The sequence below is a fragment of the Marmota monax genome, unplaced genomic scaffold (assembly GCF_021218885.2).
Source record: "Marmota monax isolate L192 unplaced genomic scaffold, Marmota_monax_Labrador192_F-V1.1 WCK01_AAM20220418_F8-fsc00029, whole genome shotgun sequence".
Taxonomy (NCBI): domain Eukaryota; kingdom Metazoa; phylum Chordata; class Mammalia; order Rodentia; family Sciuridae; genus Marmota; species Marmota monax.
The window spans coordinates 13,323,498-13,341,547 of NW_026693024.1; the positions used below are offsets into that span (position 1 = coordinate 13,323,498).

Below are 18,050 nucleotides of genomic sequence, written 5' to 3' on the forward strand. Positions count from 1 at the left end.
GTGACTTGAAAATAGAAGGATTATTAAGGAATCAGTTTGGTGGGATCTCATCCTGGGCTCTGGCATTTTGAGGCTTGCTGCATGGAAGTAGAAATCAATACAGGAATTGGTTCACTCGCGGTAGGAATTGCTCTGATGGATTCTTTTTTTCTCTGACTTCTGGAGGATCTGAGAAACAGGTGAGGGATTCTTTTTTTCTCTGACTTCTGGAGGATCTGAGAAACAGGTGAGGGATTCGTTTGGTAGAGTTCATTTCTAATTGTTATTCTTCTGGGGCCACATGCAGTACTCTAAACAAAATATGATGCTGTTGGAATCAAAAGGAAAAATGTTCTTAGAATAATATCTATAAAAGAGATCCAAGTTTTTGCTTGAATTCTTTCTCACCTTACTCCGTTTGGGGACAGATTATATGAGTTGAATGTGTCTAATTTAAACCACTCTTTAATGGTGGTACAATTATCCCTCTGAAAGGATAGTTGCATATCCAAATAAAAATGATCTTGAATCTGTGGTTCTTAGTGTCTAAGTCCATGGAGCGCATTTGGGAATTAAAGACTTTGTGGGTCCTGAATTTCTGTCATCTTCTTTCTACTAGGGTCCTATTATCTCCATGTACTCTGACGCCCAGCAGCCAAATGAAGCCAAAAGGCATCATGAGGTTTTTAATTAAAACCTACATTTTGAAATATAGATACTATAATATCATTATAAATATTCATAGTATGTAAGAACAGTTCATGAACTCCCTGTGTTAAGACTTTGGTGGTCCCACAAGAAAGCATTGCTTTAATAATTAATGTCACTCAGTGAGTTCCTTTGATCCGTATTTCCATCAGTTGAAACATGCAGAAAAACTGCACTTCTGTGTTTCAATAATTTGCTAAAGACTGCGATTCATAAGGTCTGAGATTCCAGTCACTACAAGACCCTTCACGTCATCCAAAACACAGAAGATAACACGATTCCGAAGACTTTCCATTTTGCTTTGTTTTCGAATTCTCTAAAAATTTTGTCTAAATTTTGGTGTTCACATTTTCTGTGTCAAGAACCTGGACTTATGGTTTTGCAGAGGGTTTAAGGTTACATTCAGTATAAGGGACAGTCTGGGAAATGCAATTTGGAGGCCAAGTTTTGTCCATTTGGGGGAAAGTTCAATAGTTGATAGAACAGCTGTTCGGAAGATGTGCTGTAGAGTGGATTTGGAAAATCCAGTTCTTATGGTAATATAGGTACTTTAGTTCAGAGCATAAGTTTTTGAATCAGATTGACTTGGGTTCCTTTTGCAGTTGTGCCTCCTGATCAGTGAGTTACATTCATCAGGCTCAGTCTCTCATCTCTAAAGTCAAATAGTAAGAGGTTGCATGAAAATAAGTGAAATAATGCATGAACAGAGCAACACATGGTATCATGCTTGGCGTAGGTGACACCTTCAGCAGTACCTGCTGTTACTGTTGCTATCATGTATAGTATCTGGTGACCACAAAATAGTTGAAAAACAAGGTCATCTCCCACCTTTAATGTGCCAGAGAATAGAGAATTTGTGTAAAACTTTAACTCAGTGTTTGTGATCCTCAACATGCTCTGGGATTAATTCACTAGCAGCTCTACTCCAGAGTAGACCCACAGCTACTGAATAAGTTTGCTAGAGCTGCTGTAACAAAACACCACCCCCAGGTGACTTAAACAACAGGGGCTTGATTCCTGGCAGTTCTGGAGGCTGGAAGGTTGAGATCCAGGTGTCAGCAAGGCTGTTTTCTCCAGAGGCCTCTCCTTGGCTTGTGGGAACCCCTTCTCACTGCGTCTTCGCCTGGTCAGTCTTTGGTCTGTGTATCGCATTGCCCTAGTCCCTCCTTATAAAGACACCAGTGGCCCTGGATTAGGTCCACCCTCATGATCTCCTTCACTTCTTTAAAGGCCTGACCTCCGAGGGGAGTGGCATTCTGAAGAACTGGGGGCTAGGGCTTCAATATGCAAATCAGAGGGAGGGACCCGTCCGTCCTTAACAGCTATCAAGTTAAGGAAACTTGTTTTTAAAGTGTGCTGTTCTTGTTTCAGGAGTCAATCAGATCCATACAGAAAGGGTGTTTTTATAGGGGAAAATGGTATCTCCACACTGCAGTGGGGAGCCCCCCCAGAGGGCAGCGAGGTAAGCCTGGGCCCAGCTTCCAGAGCAGCCTAACTTGCCAGGGAAGGAAGTGAAGACCACATTTTATTGACTTGCATTAGGTGTCCTGCCAAAGGACTAGTCCATGGACCTTAGCAAGGCTGCCTTTCGGTGGTGACAGCCATTCCGGAGGACGGATTGAACGATGAAATGCTCCTTTGAGGTCAAAAGGATCCTGACATTTCTCTGGACAATTCCCCACTGCTGTTGTCTATTCTGTCTCTCAAAGTTGAAGAGTGACCCTGTCGCCCACTTTCCTGCCGTGTTTGATGTGGCCATGTGTGCTCACCATTTCTTCAGTCTGTCCCCGACTGTCCCTTTCCTCGCTTCAGCATGAACAGTGGTAGTCAAGGGCATAATTGCTTAAAATCCATGTATGCGCTCTCTCTCTCTCTCTCTCTCTCTCTCTCTCTCTCTCTCTCTCGCTTATTTATTCATTCCAGAAACAGAATTTGTGACTAGAGAAGATGGCTTGCACGTGACATTTATAAACTCTTCCCATTCTAAATTTCTCCTTTTTGATTTTAGAGAAAGAGACAAGAGGTCCATCTCTTGGCGGAGGTGCCCTCACCGCTGGGGGAAGCACAGGGGAATGGACACCTATTCTGTGTGCACAAACGTGAAAGGGCCCAGACAAGAAAGTGGTGCCTCGGCAGAGCAGGTGGTTCCCAAGGGTGCTCAGGCAACAGCCAGAGTGCTCCCTGCTCCCTCCTCCCTGGAGAGGAGGAGCCTGCGCACCTCTGGCAAGACCTTGCACCCTCTGGGAGGCACAGCCCTGTTCCCTGTAGACACTCTGGACGGCCTATCCAAGCAGAGAAATAAAACCCAAAGGGGGAATGCACACAGGGAAGAAAGAGATGCACCTTAATTTTCTTTTTTTCTATCAAAAGGAGCAAAGGAGTACTTACTTAGTGACTTATAAAAACTCTGTGTCACATCCTTTTTCATGAACAATAAGGCATGTCTTCAGTGCCCAAGGGAAGGAGGGGTTCCCTGAGTCACCACCGTGCCCCCTGATTCTTCTCTAGTTCTTGGAACAGACAGGAACACACTCCATCATCTGGGGAGGACCTGCTTGCTCCCAGGCTGCCCTGCAGAGGCAGAAGTCCTGGGCTTGTGCCCCATGTTGGTTCACCCAGGCTTCAAGCTATTTGGGTACAATGTCCTCGCCAAGTGTCAAGAGCTCTGTTTGGGTTATTAGAATGAGGCTGTTGAAAGAAACTATGATGTAATTCAGAATTTGTCGGTGCTTGAATTATTTAGCCCTGATATCAAGGTTCAGGACTTGGTTGAAAAAGGACTCAGAGGCCGAAAATGATAAGGACAGGCACTTAGGAACGAGTCACCAGACTTTAAGAATTTGCTGTTGCCTCCATTTCGCTTTCATTTTAAATTAAGAACTTGATTTTTTTTTTTTAAAGATGGTTTGTTCACATGGAGAGTTTCTCAAAAAAAAAAAACTGTTTTTAGAAATATCATGTCTCTTTTCAATGAAGCAAAATTAACCACCTTGTGGGTTTTGGTGGTAGTTGTTGTTATTGTGTTGATTCAGTAAGCAATTATTATCTGCTTTACCAAGGACAAGCCATTGTGCTCAGAGTTGTGCAATGTGTGAAAAGATGAATCAGATCTACCCAGACCTATTCAGAGAAAGAAAACATGCATAAAAGTTTTAGCAAAAAAAAAAAAAAAAAATGTAGAAAATGACAGCTTCCCTGGGAACAGAGAAATGTGGTTATTGAGGTTGGCAAAAGGGAGATATTAATTCCAACTAGAAAAGGTTCTGAGAGTCTTGGGAAGAGGGGTAAGAGGAGGAGGGAGGGGCCAAGACACCCAAGGCGGGAGAGAGATGGGAAGCAGGTTCCTAAAGGAAGGCTCCTTCCTCTGGGGTGTCATGAGGCAGGAGACCCGGCCAGCTTTCTTGGAGGAGAGGGTAGAAAAAAAGGCAAACCAGTTGTGAGGTCCCTGGAAGGAACTTGAACATCACGCTGCAAGTGGCCTGGCCAGACTCAGAGCTTGTGCCTCATCATCAGCTGCAGTGCTGTCGCTGGGGACAGCAGGTCATGGCACTGATACTGGTAATAAGGGTGTGGCTCTCGCTGTCCAGTGGCACATCATTGCTTAGATTATCTTTGTTCTGCACAAGAAATTTGCGGGGAGGGCACCGATGCAGTGGATCCCTGTCTTCCCTGGATTCCGTTTTTTTTGCAAACTTTGCCTGCTCTCCCAGAATACAGTGTTGGTGAGGCACCTTCACGGTCATCTCCAGGCAAATGCAGAGTAGCAGAAATCCAAGCTGAGATGGGGCCAGGCGATGCTCTGCTTTGTGTTTCATCTCTCACGCTGCAGATCTGCGTCCTTTCTGCGGCGTATCCAGGGCCACAGGGTTTGCGTGTTGGGGCTCCTCCTGGGTGGTTTTGCTGTGTAGGATGGCCCAGGTGAAGTGCTAGAGAGCCAGGCATGTTCCCAACCGCAGGAAAGCCGTGATGTGCCGCATGGAGAGCAGACATGTGCTGGGCAAGCTTAGTTCAAAGCTGAGTTCCGGTGCTCTGGGCCATGACCTCATTCCATGTTCACAAATCAGTGATGTATGTCGAATCCGATGTGTTTCAACAGAAATGCACATAAGACAAAGGTATGTGTTGATGTGTGAGGTTGTTGTGCTTGTGTTGTGTTGCACTTCTCCCAGCAGTGATGGTTCAGTATTCACTAATCCCGTGTTTGCGGTGACTCTCTAGGACAGAACTGCCATGAATATTGAGAACCGAGTAGCATTTTCCTTTCCAAAGAGAAGTAAATTATCTGGGGCTACATGGTTAGCATGAGTCAAGTCTGTAGTATGCCGTAATGTAACGGTGTACCTTTGTGCAGATGAGATCGAAGGCCCTGACTTGGCGATGGCAATGAAGAGCAGAGGAGAGGAAGCAAATTATAACCGGTGCAGGGAGTGGAGCCCATAGGGCCAGGTTTCTGAGTGCCCTGGAGGGCAGGGAGGAGAATGGGGTTTTGGAAGGCCCTGAGGTCGGGTGGAGGTGCAGACTCTTGGCAACTTGAGGATCGGGGCTGCAGGGAGGGTAATGGGTGGGTACAGCAGTGATTGATGACAGGGCTTGAGAGAATAATTGTAGGTATTTCTTTTTGAGCCCTTACTGTATTCCAGATGCTGTTCAGAGGCTCCTACTAAATGATCTCACTAGATCCTCAGAGAAACCCTCCAAGGCAGGGATTCTTATTCCCATTTTACAGAGGAGGCGAGAGAGGCTCAGAGAACCCAATAACCTGCCCAGGACACGCTGCTCTGAAACTACAGAAGAGGGGGTGCACCCCCAGGTGCAGGGACCGCTGAGACTGTAGGCACAAGACACGGAGTTTCATGTTTTGGAGGAAGAGAAGCATTGGTGACAGCCTATCTTGCCCTGTAATTTCCTGTTTTCAATTTTGCTTTTTCAATATTTTCCTACCTTGTGTTTTTCTACCTGTGTGCTTTTGCTGAATTCTTCACGGCCAAAGGAATGTTGTTCTCCTGACCTTTAGGTTTCTTGTCGTTCTCCTTTTGTGATGTTGCAAAAGGTTGGTTGAAATGACTTGTAGCTGCAGAAGTTGGGCATGTTAGGTGATGTTTTATTATGTTGTGTTGTTCAACAAGACAAAACAAAAAGTTTGAATGTTGCAGAGTTTCCTAGAATGTAATACATGTTCCTCAGAAGAATCGCTCTCTCAGTCACTCTTGCATTTCACATTACTGTAGTTGATTGAGCTGTAGTTGATTTGCAGATGCGCTCATTAACAGAGGAGAGGCACAGGGATGCTGTTTATCTGTTAGATTTCAATAGCCTGGTGTAAAAGGACAGGGTCTTCGCTTTGCATTTCATCTCAGATATCAGTGATCTCTGAACATTTAAAAAAAGTATGAAGCATTCCCTCTTCAAGTTGCTCAAATCTGTATCGCTTGCTGAGATTTGTTTATCTCTATGTTCCTGAGATAGTAAGAGATTAAACATTCCCTGACAAGTTATTCTCAGAGCACTCCTGGTACTACTGCACCACGGATAAAATAGTTTCCAAATAGTACAGAGGGTGTTTCATCTAAAAAGGCTCAGAGCTGCTGATTATATTCAAAATCATGATAATAATACATTAACAGAGGGAAAGAACTCTCATCAGATTTGTGGTCTCCTTCTTGCTTTCTAAGCTGCCCCTCCAAGGTGTCCAAGAAGGCCAGCTTTCTCCTGGCCACGTGGGAGTGTCCTCCCCAGAGGCAGGGCACTGGCTCCATCAAAACGCCTCTGCCCACAGAGTTCAATGCCCTGAGATGCAAGGAGAGCAGTCTCTGTAGGCAAGTGGAAAGGAGTTCACCTAAAGGGAGTCTCTATGCTTTGAAATAACCAAAGTCCTAAACCCTTCATTTATAAATTGAAGGGAGAGAGAGAGTCGCCATGTGGTTGGCAGCCGGGCTCTGTACTCCAGTGAGCTGCAACTCCCAGGTGGATGGAGTCTGCATTTGTGTGAGGATCTGGTGGTGTCAGGACAGAGACTCTGAAATCTTCATCTTCTCCTAAGACTGCCATCGCCTGAAAGGGAACGGGGAGAAGTGTAGCTATGTTCCATTCAGAAAGCACTGGAAACCATCTCTCCGCTATCCTGGACAGTGTGTTTTGCCAAACCCAAGGGAAATGAACTCCATGTGGTTTTGATTCATTTATAGTTTAATCACCAAAATATTGCTTTGCAAGGACTGGTTATGACCAGAAAATCCCTTCATGAGCCAGTTGAAAACATTGTCTTGAAACAGGAAGTCCTGTTTTGCCAAGAGCTCGCAGATGCCCGAGCAGAGGCCCCGGGTTGGGTTGTGGGGGGGCGGAAGCCATGGAGGCTGAGCTTCCAAACCTGGCAGGGCTGTCTGATCCCCTTGGGGAATCCGTGTGGTGAGTCTGTCTTTACTCACTAGCAGAATAGAGATCCTCCAGGGAAAAAGAAATCACCTGAAGGAAGGAGGGCCCCTGGCTTCCCTGATGGCCACTCGGACTCAAGCCCTTTCATGCCATTTCGTGTTCCCTGTGCCACCTCCCTAGATGCCAACTCAGGAGAAAACTCCTCTACCCAAGTCATAATGTTAGCATCACAGCCTTTAAAAACCCGAGGCAGAATTTCATAAATGTGCTTGGAAGCACCAGCTTCACTGGATCCATGAGTTCCAGGAACAAGGGGAAAAATTGTTTTACTTTGAAATTAAAAAAAAAAATTATGGTAAAACATATGCAACAAAATTTAGCGTCTTAATCACATTGAAGTGTCCAGGCCAGTGACATTGACTCCATTCACAGTGTTGTTCAGCCAGCACTGTCATTTATCTCTAGGACTCTTTTCATCTTGCAAAACTGAAACTCTGTGCCCATGAAATAAGAACTCCCGACTCTCCTTCCTCCCCAGCTCTGGCAACCATCATTCTGCCTGCTGTCTGAATTAAAGAGTAACTGCATTCATCTGGTGGTGCAAGCCTGTTCTGTCACTAAAATGCAAAAGGACTTTTAGTGCAGGGATGCTTGGATGAGAATAGGGGCGCGCGATAGGGGATTGTGGAGTGGACACAAATGACCCCCTGACCCCCAGGCAGGTCTCGGGAGTAGAGTTCAGTGAAGGCGTTTTCCCAGGGAGTTCTGCTCCTGTGCTGCTTTTTGATGATCTGATAATAGAAGTAAAAGTATATAGGACCTTCTTAAAAAATGCTTCTCAGTTTCCCCCAGGATCCTGGGGATCTTGTTAATATGAAGATTCTGGCTGAGCATGTCTGAGGTGGGCCTCAAGGTTTTGCATCTCTAATAACCTTCCAGGTGATGCTAATGCATCTGGTCCATGAGCCACCTTTCAAAAAATAAGGTTCTGGAAGAGTGGTTTCATGATGTGGAAGTCTTAAAAAAAATTCTAAATTAATTGTTCTGGGCATAGTTGTCTTTTGTTTTAGTTTGGTTTGATTTTTTTTTTTTTTTTGGTACTGGGAATTAAACCACTGAGCTACATCCCCAGCTCCTTTTTTTCTTTAAATCTTTTTTTTTTTTTTTAGAGACAGGGTTTTGCTAAGTTACCTAGGACCTCCCTAAGTTGCTGAGATGATCCTCAAGCTTGCCATCCTCCTGCCTCAGCCTCCCGAGTTGCTGGGATTACAGGTGTGCACCACCAAGCCAGGTTTAGACATAAATATATTTTAAGATCCCAAGCCATCCTGGTGCAGAGCTAGCACTGAGGACCCCTGATCTGGAGAAATAGTTAATATTTCTAGGCTGCTTCTCTCAAAATCAAATACCTCATATGATTTTTTTTGGTGAGTGTCAGAATGCAGTACTTGGCTTTTCTAAAAAGAGTCTTAAGTGACTATTGCTATGTTGCTGATAAAACGAAGAGCCAAATGCTTAAGATTCCAGATGTGCTGACTGCAGAGTTGACATTCAACTACAAAAATCTAGCGACCTTTCTTGCGGTCTTGCCCCTACAGAGGCTCCCTCTGTGTGCTCATGTGGGTGAACTACAGTGATAATTATGGGTAGAACCAACATGGATCCTCAAATTTAAAAAAAAAAAAATGCTTAATATGCTCAAATACTTAGCTATATATTTGAGAACTCAGAATCCTGCACCAAAGAACATCAGAATTTTGCCTGAAAAAATGTTAAGAACAGATGTTCCAATCTACTTGTCTCCACCATGAAGTAAGTCTGATTCTGCTCATACTTGCATACTGATGGCTCTTCTTGGGTGAGTTCGCCCTCAGGAAGCTGAATGTGCAATTGGTGGTTGCTGAGGTTAAATATTGTGCACTTAAACATTAGCAAATGCCTGCCAGATCCAGCTATGTCAATTTTAGCTTAATTGAGACTCAACTTCTCTCTCACAGTAATTATCTAACAGTAGCTGTGTTTCCTTAGTTATCATTCTAATTTCTATTAATAAAACTATGGCAACATAGCAAAGATGCATCTCTGTTTGCCAGATGAGTGCAGATCCCATTTATTGGATAATTGTTTCTACTTATTTAAATTTTAGACCCCAAATAAGGGTACCTTCAATGTATAGAACTCTTTTAGATCTTAAACTGCCCCAAACCATTCTTATCCACCACCACCTTGACTAATTTGGGGGAGGGGGGGCAGTAATACTGTGATGGTGAGCTTTGAAGAATTAGGAATTTTTTTTAAAAAATTAGGTATTGATGAACCTTTATGGTATTCATTTATTTATATGCAGTACTGAGAATCGAACACAGTGCCTCACGCATGCTAGGCAGACGCTGTATCACTGAGCCACTACCCCAGTCCCAGGGAAATTTTGATACCATGCAAACATTTTCCAGTTTATTCTGTGGGCAGTTCCTGTGTGTGACGAATCGAAGACTGAGGAGAACAAACATTGTACTAGTCCTCCTCACCATTCCCTCCTTGAGTTGACACTGTCCAGTTAATGACCACTGCTAGAGCAGACGTGGCCAGGACAGTCACAAGGAGATGTTTGTGCTCTCTCCTGCAAAACACTGTTTTGCAACCTGTGGGCTCTGCTTGGCTCTTTGACTTATCCTGCTCATGCACCAGGAGTGAGCAGCGCCAACCGGCCGAAGCTGGGGATCCTTCTTGCATATTTCCTGTCTGATTCCATCTCCACCCAGCCCTGGCCTCAGGACCTAGAGCTCCTCTCTTGGACCTTTTGCCCATCAGACTTATCTGTGTTCTCTTCAGTTCTCATTGGGTGTCTCTGGGGATTGGTTCCAGGAACCCCATAGATACCAAACTCCAGATATGCTCAGGTTCTTATAAAATGGCTTATACTTGCATAGAACCTGTATATCTTCCTGTATACTGTGAAGCATCTCTTGATTACTCATAATGCCTAATAAAATGCAAATTGCTATCTAAATAGTTATTCTCACTGTATCATTTAGGGACTAATTGCCAAGGAAAAAACTGTACATGTTCAATACTGATATGTTTTTTATATCCCCAAACATGTTCAATCTGTGGTTGGTTGAATCCATGGATGTGGATCTATCCTGTGTTGAATGGCTGTACTGTTTTAAAAATCTTTATTTCAAAATGTACCTTTTAAATCTTAGTTCCCTGAAATACTGGAAACTGACTAATATAACTCAATTCCCCTAAGGGATATTTTCAGGTAGGCCCAGTTTTTCATTTTCTGAGAAAGGAAAAAAAAATAGCTGATATAGAATTTTGAAGCGATGGCTAATAAGCTCATACCTGTCCGTTTGCTTAGATAGTAGAATTTTTTTCTTGAAGCAAGTGTGAGCCACATTTGGAGTCCATCTAAAGGAGCAATGCCAGAGACCCCATCTATGGTAATCCCTGGGATATGACCTTTAATTCTCATAGCCAGAATGGTTTTTAGCTTTTGGTGACAATTTTTCCCCCTATGCTGGGGATGAAACTCAGGGCCTCTCGCATGCTAGGCCCGTGATCTCCCACGGAGCTACACCCCGGCCCAGATCCAGTCTGGATGTACTGGATCCACCTGTATATTTAGTGGATGTGTTTTCACTGAGGAAGCAGACCAACAAGGGAAAGTGGGAAGTTGCTATAAACGTTGAAAACAAATAATAATGAAGGTTGAGCAGCTGCAGAACCAGGCAGAGACAATACCAGGGACTCTAAGGCGAGCAAGACGGGGAGGAGAGAAGAAAATAACAACCAGAAGGTCCTCTCCAGAGCCTGAACCCTAAGTCCACTGAGCAGGTCGGGATATCCAGGAGGGCTCTCAGGGGATGTAAATTCCCAAAACCTGAATATGATCCCGAGAGAAAGAAGCATGAGCTGGGGTGGAACTCAGCGTGGAGTGCTTGCCCATCACACAGAGCCACAAAGGAAAAGGAGAGGAAAAAAGGAAAGAAAGGAGGGAGGGAGGGAGGGAGGGAGGGAAGGAAGGAAGGAAAGAATACCCAAATTAATCTAAGTGATGGGGACAGCTCTTCTAGTAGGTTCTCTGAATGTCCTGGAAGCAAATCTCAAAACACTGATTACAGGATTTATCCCCGGCCGGGTGCCGTGGTGCACACCTTTAATCCCAGCAGCTTTGGGAGGCTGAGGCAGGAGGATTGAGGATTCAAAGCCAGCCTCAGCAAAAGCAAGGCACTAAGCAACTCAGTGAGATCCTGTCTCTAAATAAAATGCAAAATAGGGCTGGGGATGTGACTCAATGATTGAGTGCCCCTGAGTTCAATCCCCAGGACCAAAAGAAAAGATTCATGCAGGATTCCTTGAATCAAAATCTCTAGACAGCAGACTCTGCAATCAGAACTTTCACAGAATAATCCACAGGTAATTCAAATGCACACTAAAAGCTGTGAGCCTCTCTTGTGCTCCCTTGGGACAATTCTGGGAGTGGATATTCTGTGGCTGCCCTGTCCAGCTGCTACCAGCTAGCGCTGTGTGGCCAATGAGCACTTGAAATGTGCCTAGCTGTGCAGTGCTGGGTGTGCACTGGATCTTGAAGATCTGACTGAGCCTGAGAGAAATACACACAACGCTTCCATTAGGGATTTTTTACATGTAGAAATGATACCTTTCATATATGGTACATTAAGTAAAAATATTCTTTAAAAATTCATTTCACCCGTGTCTTTTTACTGTTTTAATATGACTTCTAGAATACCTGTCTTTTCCTTTTGCAGTGCGAGGGGTCTAACCCAGGGCAAGCGCTCTAAGCTGAGTGACACCCCCGGCCCTCGAATACTGGACATTACATTTGTGGTTTGCTGTGTATTTCTGTCACAGCTGATCTGGATCCTGCAGCTAAAACTACTGTGTTCTATAAGCAATGGATCCAGGGGAGAGTGTAGGAGAAAGAATTTTCCCGTTCTGAATTAGAGCTTAGCTTTTGTATTGGGAATTTTGGTTTAAAATTAACTTCACTTTTAAGCCCTAAATCTTGCATTTCTTTATACTTTAGTAGATACCTTCTGCACAAAGGTTCAGTCCATAGAGATTTAGGGATGAAAGTGCTTCCCAAGCCTACCCCAATGGAAATGTTTCCCAAGTTAAGTAGATTATTGCTCTCAAATCATTTAGCCACGTTTCCTCCAGAAATTAATTGAGGAAAATAAAATGCTAGATAATGCCATATGTTTTTTTCATATCTATCAGATTGTCCTCAGCACATACACCCCAATCAAATATCCATTACTACTACGGGGGTGACAGTGGGACCCAGATAAATCTTTGAAGTTTCAGCTTGAATTCTCTGAATTTACCAGAAGAGAAGCATGGAATTTGTTCAGACTGGAAACATTTTTTTATCCTTTCCATTAATAAATATCAGGAGTATGGAGTCCCAGGGGAGGTACAGGGGGATAGTGGTGAATGCTCAGGACTTACAGAGTATACAAACCGGCAATTACACACTTTGGATAAGGCGCTAACAAAACACGGTTCAAAGGCACTAAACAAACACTCGCTGAAAACAGGAAGCTAGTTTAAGATCCGCAGGATGCAGTGTTTCCAAAGGGTAGGTGAGGAAATGGGGCTAGAGGCAAGAGAGCACAAATTGTGGAGTCCCCAGAGAACTGAAAATAATTCCCTTTTGCTTTTACATCAGGTGCAGGGAGAGGGGAAGAGAAATAGGTGAGATAAGCCCCAAAGGTGAGCAGAGCCAGGGCCAAAGCCCACATAGGGTGGATGATTCCATCCCTAAAGAAATGTCCAGAAAGGCGAATCTAGAGAGAGACCTGGACTCGTGGTTGCCTCGGGCTAGCGTGGGAATAAGGCAGGCGTGATGGTAAACTGCCACCAGGTTTCTTTTTAGGACAGTGGAACTGTTCTAAAATTAGATCACTGTGATGGAAATTCTGTAATATATACTGAAACTCTGTAACTGTATTTAAAAAAAAAAACAACTCATGGAATCCCTGTGACTAATATACTTGAAACAAGGTGATTCTCACGGTATATAAACTGTGTCCTAATAAAGCTGTTAAAATTGAAAAGCATCTCATGAACCCAGCTAAGGAGTTTTCATGCTGTCCTGGTGAAGCAGGAGGGTATGGGTAATGCAGATCTATGCAACTACTTTTTAGAAAAAGCTCCCGCGGTATCATGCACGGCCCCTGCCCCTGTGTGCAAGAGTGAAGCGAGGTAAACAGAACCGACCTCCAGGGTGCGCTTACCGTATATAAGCACTTTGCAGAGGTCTCTACCCACAGCATCTCATTTAAACTTCACAATGACCTCTGATACCTTTCTTCATCTGGATGGCTCATTGCTGTCATTGGATCTAAAATATGAACAGCCGCTGCTTTCCCTGTGGGGGTGAGGTCCCCAAGATGTGGTGTGATTTGCCCAGAGGCCCAGGAAGTGGCAAGACCAGCAGCATTTAGGGACTAGCAGGGAATGTGATCTGAAGCCCTGCTCTCTGCCCTGCACCCTGGTGTGGATGAGCTGAAGTGCCTAGTGCGAGGATGAGCCCTGGGGTGCACAGACCAGAGGTGACGTTCACACCATTGCATTCATTCCTCGTGCTGCTGTCACAGCTCACCACGATTCATGGCTTAAAGCCACCCAAGCGCATCCTTCCCCAGTTCTGGAGGCCAGAACACAAATGAAACCACACAAATCAGTTTCACTGTGATAAAGTCAAGACATAGGCCGAGCTGGCTCCTTTTGTGGGCCCCAGGGCAGAAGCCCCCTCCTCACACAGCATCCCCCTCCTCCTCACATCTCCTTCTTGGACTTGGGCTTTCTCGATTCCCTCTTCTGAGGACCCTTGCAATTACATGGGGACCATTGATGGGTGGAAGATAATCCCTGCTTCTCAAGAGCCTTGATTGAATGACATCTGTCGAGTCCCTTCTGCCCTGTAAGGTAACCCACAGGTGCGGGGATCAGGCCGTTATTCTGCTTACTGTATCTCAACTAGAGAACCTGTGTTTGACCCGAGTCTCAAAATCAAAGTGCTCTTCTGGTCTTGGTAGGGGAAACGGAGAAAGAGGAGGAGGGAAAGGATTGGAGTAAGTTACGTGCTTAAATGAGTATGTCACTGTGAACCCCACTATGAGCTATAATGATGATGCGCTAATAAAAACATTTAAAAAGTAGCCTTCCGTATTTTGACCACACACATCAGCTCGAAAATTTTTTCCCTGTTCATAACAACAAAATCAAGACTCGCAAGTCCCAAAATACTGTTGTTTATTTGGCTTTAATTTTAAATGTCCTCCACTTGAAATAAAATAAATAAGATACTTGATCATGTGCCATTAAGGATATTATTTTCCTTTGAAAGTATTTTTATTAAATTACAAAACACCATCAACATGTCGAGCCCTTGGAGAGGTCACTTGCCAAGGGACTGGAGAAGTTTGGACAAACGAGAACAAACATATGTAGAATAATATTTGTATTGCACTATAGACTGTTTTAGGTCACACTGTCTCTTCTATAATTTCATTTAAAACAAATAGGAGTGTCATAAAGCACTTTTTTGGAGGGGTGGGTACCAGGGATTGAACCCAGGGGCACTTAAGCACTGAGCCACATTCTCAGCCCTACTCTGTATTTTATTTAGAGACAGGGTCTCACTGAGTTGCTTAGCACCTCGCTTTTGCTGAGGCTGGCTTTGAACTCATGATCCTCCTGCCTCAGCCTCCCAAGCCACTGGGATTACAGGCGAGCACCACTGCTCCCGCATGAAGCAGTTTTTAAGTTGGTCTGTGGGTTCTGTGGTGTCTCTTTGCTCAGGTTTACCTCCTTGTGTAACACCTTGTCAATCAGGACTCAGAAGGTGTCAGGTTACAATCAAAGATACAGAGCAAAACCAGGGCCAGGAGATGGCCTTGGATTCTGACCAAAGGAGAGGACTTGTCTATTGTCCCTTGATGGGGTTATTGTTCCAAAGGTGGGAGACCTCACTATATTTTTTTTTTAACTATATATATTCAAAATCTTGGATAGTAGGAGTTTGGTGTTGGAAGGACTGGATGTGACTTTAGCTCCTGTTCAGAATTTTCGTATCTATTCTCACGTCTTCTTGACTAATGATAACGCCTTTCTTATAACTCCCGCCCACTTCACTTACTGTCCTCTTGATTTTATCTTCTCTTATATTCAGCATAGCACTGTGGGATTTTTTGGTTCTGCAGTCTAAACTCCATGACAGACTTTGCTACAAGTAGTGTGTTAGTTCAAAAGTGCCCCAGACCATTCATTAAGCTCATCTCACTCTCAGAGAATCCTGGGGACTCAGATACCTGCTGTCTGCCATTAACTCTCAGGGGACCGCGAGGCCAGTCAGTTTGGATCTCAGTATCTAACATCCTAGTGTTGCCTGCTAGGTCTGTGGTTCCCTTTCAAGGTGAATATCATCTCAGGACATTTGGTGGGTATGGGAAGTGTGCTGGATCTGGGTTTGGGATTTCCAGGAGGCTGACTCAGGAATAGGAATTCTAGTTCTGTGCTCAGAAAATACCAGCAGAGGTTTGGGGAAATAAGAAAACAGAAGGGAGGCAGTGAAGAGTGTATTGTCAGCCGTGCGGTGTGCCACACGCCTATAATCCCAGTAGCTTGGGAGGCTGAGGCAGGAGGGTCTCAAATTCAAGGCCAGCCTCAGCAACTTAGCAAGGCCCTGAGCAACGTATCAAGACCCTGTCTTAAAATAAAAAGTAAAAAGGGTTGGGAATGTGGCTCGGTGGCTCTGGGTTCAATCCCCAGTACAAAAAAAAAAGAGTGTGTTGCCAAGACAGTTACCAATGTGTACAACCCATCACCAAGTTATGCCAACTTGTGGGCATGGAAATTAGGCTGGTTACTGCGTCGGTGGGCTTTGTTTTCTCCTCCTTGGTCTCTTGTACCACCATCAGGAAATGAAGGCCTTCTCAGAGGTGCCGGTGATCTCGGTGAGCTTTCTAAATATGGAAGTCAGTGCCATTGGATTCCAGCAGGATGCTGACAACCTCTACTACAAGGAGCCGGAGAGGTGTGGGGAAACAGGGAAGGAGTGGTCAATTAGGAAATCCGAAAGCAGTCTCCGATGTGTTGGAGTCTTGCTGTGAGTGTTTCAGAGGTTCCAAGTCCTGTTCTGTGATGTTTAGCAACCCATACATGCTACCCCCACGCTGGACATGGACAGGAAAATTAATCTGTAGCTAAAGATAGTGTAAGAGCTCACAAAGCTCCTGACCCGAGAGAAAAGGATATTATATTAGTAAAGTATGGTTATGCTGCATTATTTATATGGAAATACTCTTAAAATGTCATTCTTTGAACATAGGCAATACAGTTTTCTCTTTCGAGCCACTCTTCAGAATGACATTAAAATGTCAGAGTGCTGTGGCATTTGAACTAACATTGAGACATTTTCACTTGTGTGGCACAGGAGGTCGAGTTTGGCCACGTGTGGTCCCTGCGCGTTTGGGGTCTGTGTTCCGTGCCATGTGTGAAATGGACCACTCGATTCTGTGCTCGCTCATTGGAAAGGTTTGGCGTTCAGATACGCTTTTGGGAATGTGTGGGGTGGGAAGAATGGGGCAATCTGATTCCTTTTTCCCCTCCTCCACTTTATTTCTGAGAAGCCAGCTTGCTGACGTGTATGATAGATAGACGAGCTCAGCAGTCACTCACTGGAGGGGAAGGAGACAACAACGAAGGAACTGTACACTTCAGTCATTCTGCGTTTCAGAACAAGAAAGCGGGATGGCTGACTTTTAGATTTCCTTGGAGAGGCGGTGTGTGAATGGCATATTGAATATTTGAATAAAGCCAAGTATAGGTGTAACTCCTTTAGCAGACAATCTGCTAACAAGTGAAACTCCTTGGGTGAATTTTAAATAAGATTTGACTTGACATGCAACTTGGAATAAGAAGGGAATGCACAGAGCATCTGATTTAACCTTCCCATTTGACTCAAGAAGAAACCGAGACCTTGAAAATTTCAGAAAGTGTCTGTGGTCCACTAGGACCACAGGATTTGTGGATTCAAGACTCCTGATGTCCCACTGGGTGTTCTTTCTGCTTCAGCACTTTGCTTTATCACTGCTGCGGCTTTTCTTTTTCTCATTCTCTCTTTCTCTTACACACGGCCCCCCACACACATACACACACATGCAATATTATCAAGTCTCCCTTGGCTTCATGGTGATAGAAGTAAAATGGTCCTTCTCAGGTCAACTGAGTTCCCTAAGGAAGTGGGCTGTGCTTATTTACCGAATGCTGAGAGCAAAATAATTCGTTATAATGTAAGAATGGAAGTTGCAGGGGGAACTTCCATGGGTAGGAAAAGGGGATGTTTTCACAGAAACCATTATTCTAGACTTAACTCCATTTGACCTCTGTTTTGAGAAACAGACGGGGGCCATTTCGTTTGACCCAGAGAAGGTCACTCTTCCAGGGGCTCCATCTTGCTTCTTTCAGATTTCCTTTGCCTGAGGCACCTCAGTGTCATCATTGATGGTCTCTGCACCTCAGTCTCTCTTGTTTAAATGACACTTCTTGGCAAGGGTGGGTCTGGTTTAGAAGAAGCTCTTTCTAAGAAAAAAAATATATAGTATTCAACTTTGGAAATTTGAGGAAAATGTAATGCCACAAGAGCCTGTTGCTAGATCCCTGCCCCCGGGGCCTTGGAAGGGGCCCAGAGCTCCTATAAACTTCATCAGCTTCAAGGTTCTGCCCGCCTGCCCCAGTGCCCCAGACAGTCTTTCCTCCCAGGCCTGGGAATCCGAGCATGTCTGCCTGGCCCTGTTGACTGCAGCACCCTTGGCTAGGCCCTGGCCCCCGATCCCACCCAGGCGACTGCTCCATCTCCCACTGGCTGCCCAAAGTGTTGACATCTCAGTCCCACCACGGCTCCCCGCAGTGCAAGTCCTCCTGATTTCCCACCGTCTTTGGATGAGTCCCCAAGT

At 44.7% G+C, this 18,050-nt stretch overlaps 1 protein-coding gene across 7 annotated transcripts in view; it reads left to right on the forward strand.

The window, feature by feature from the left end:
- The window catches only part of Phactr1 (phosphatase and actin regulator 1), a 497,389-nt gene that overhangs the window by 215,605 nt on the left and 263,734 nt on the right, over positions 1-18,050 (forward strand). The gene's annotated exons all lie outside the window — the stretch shown is intronic.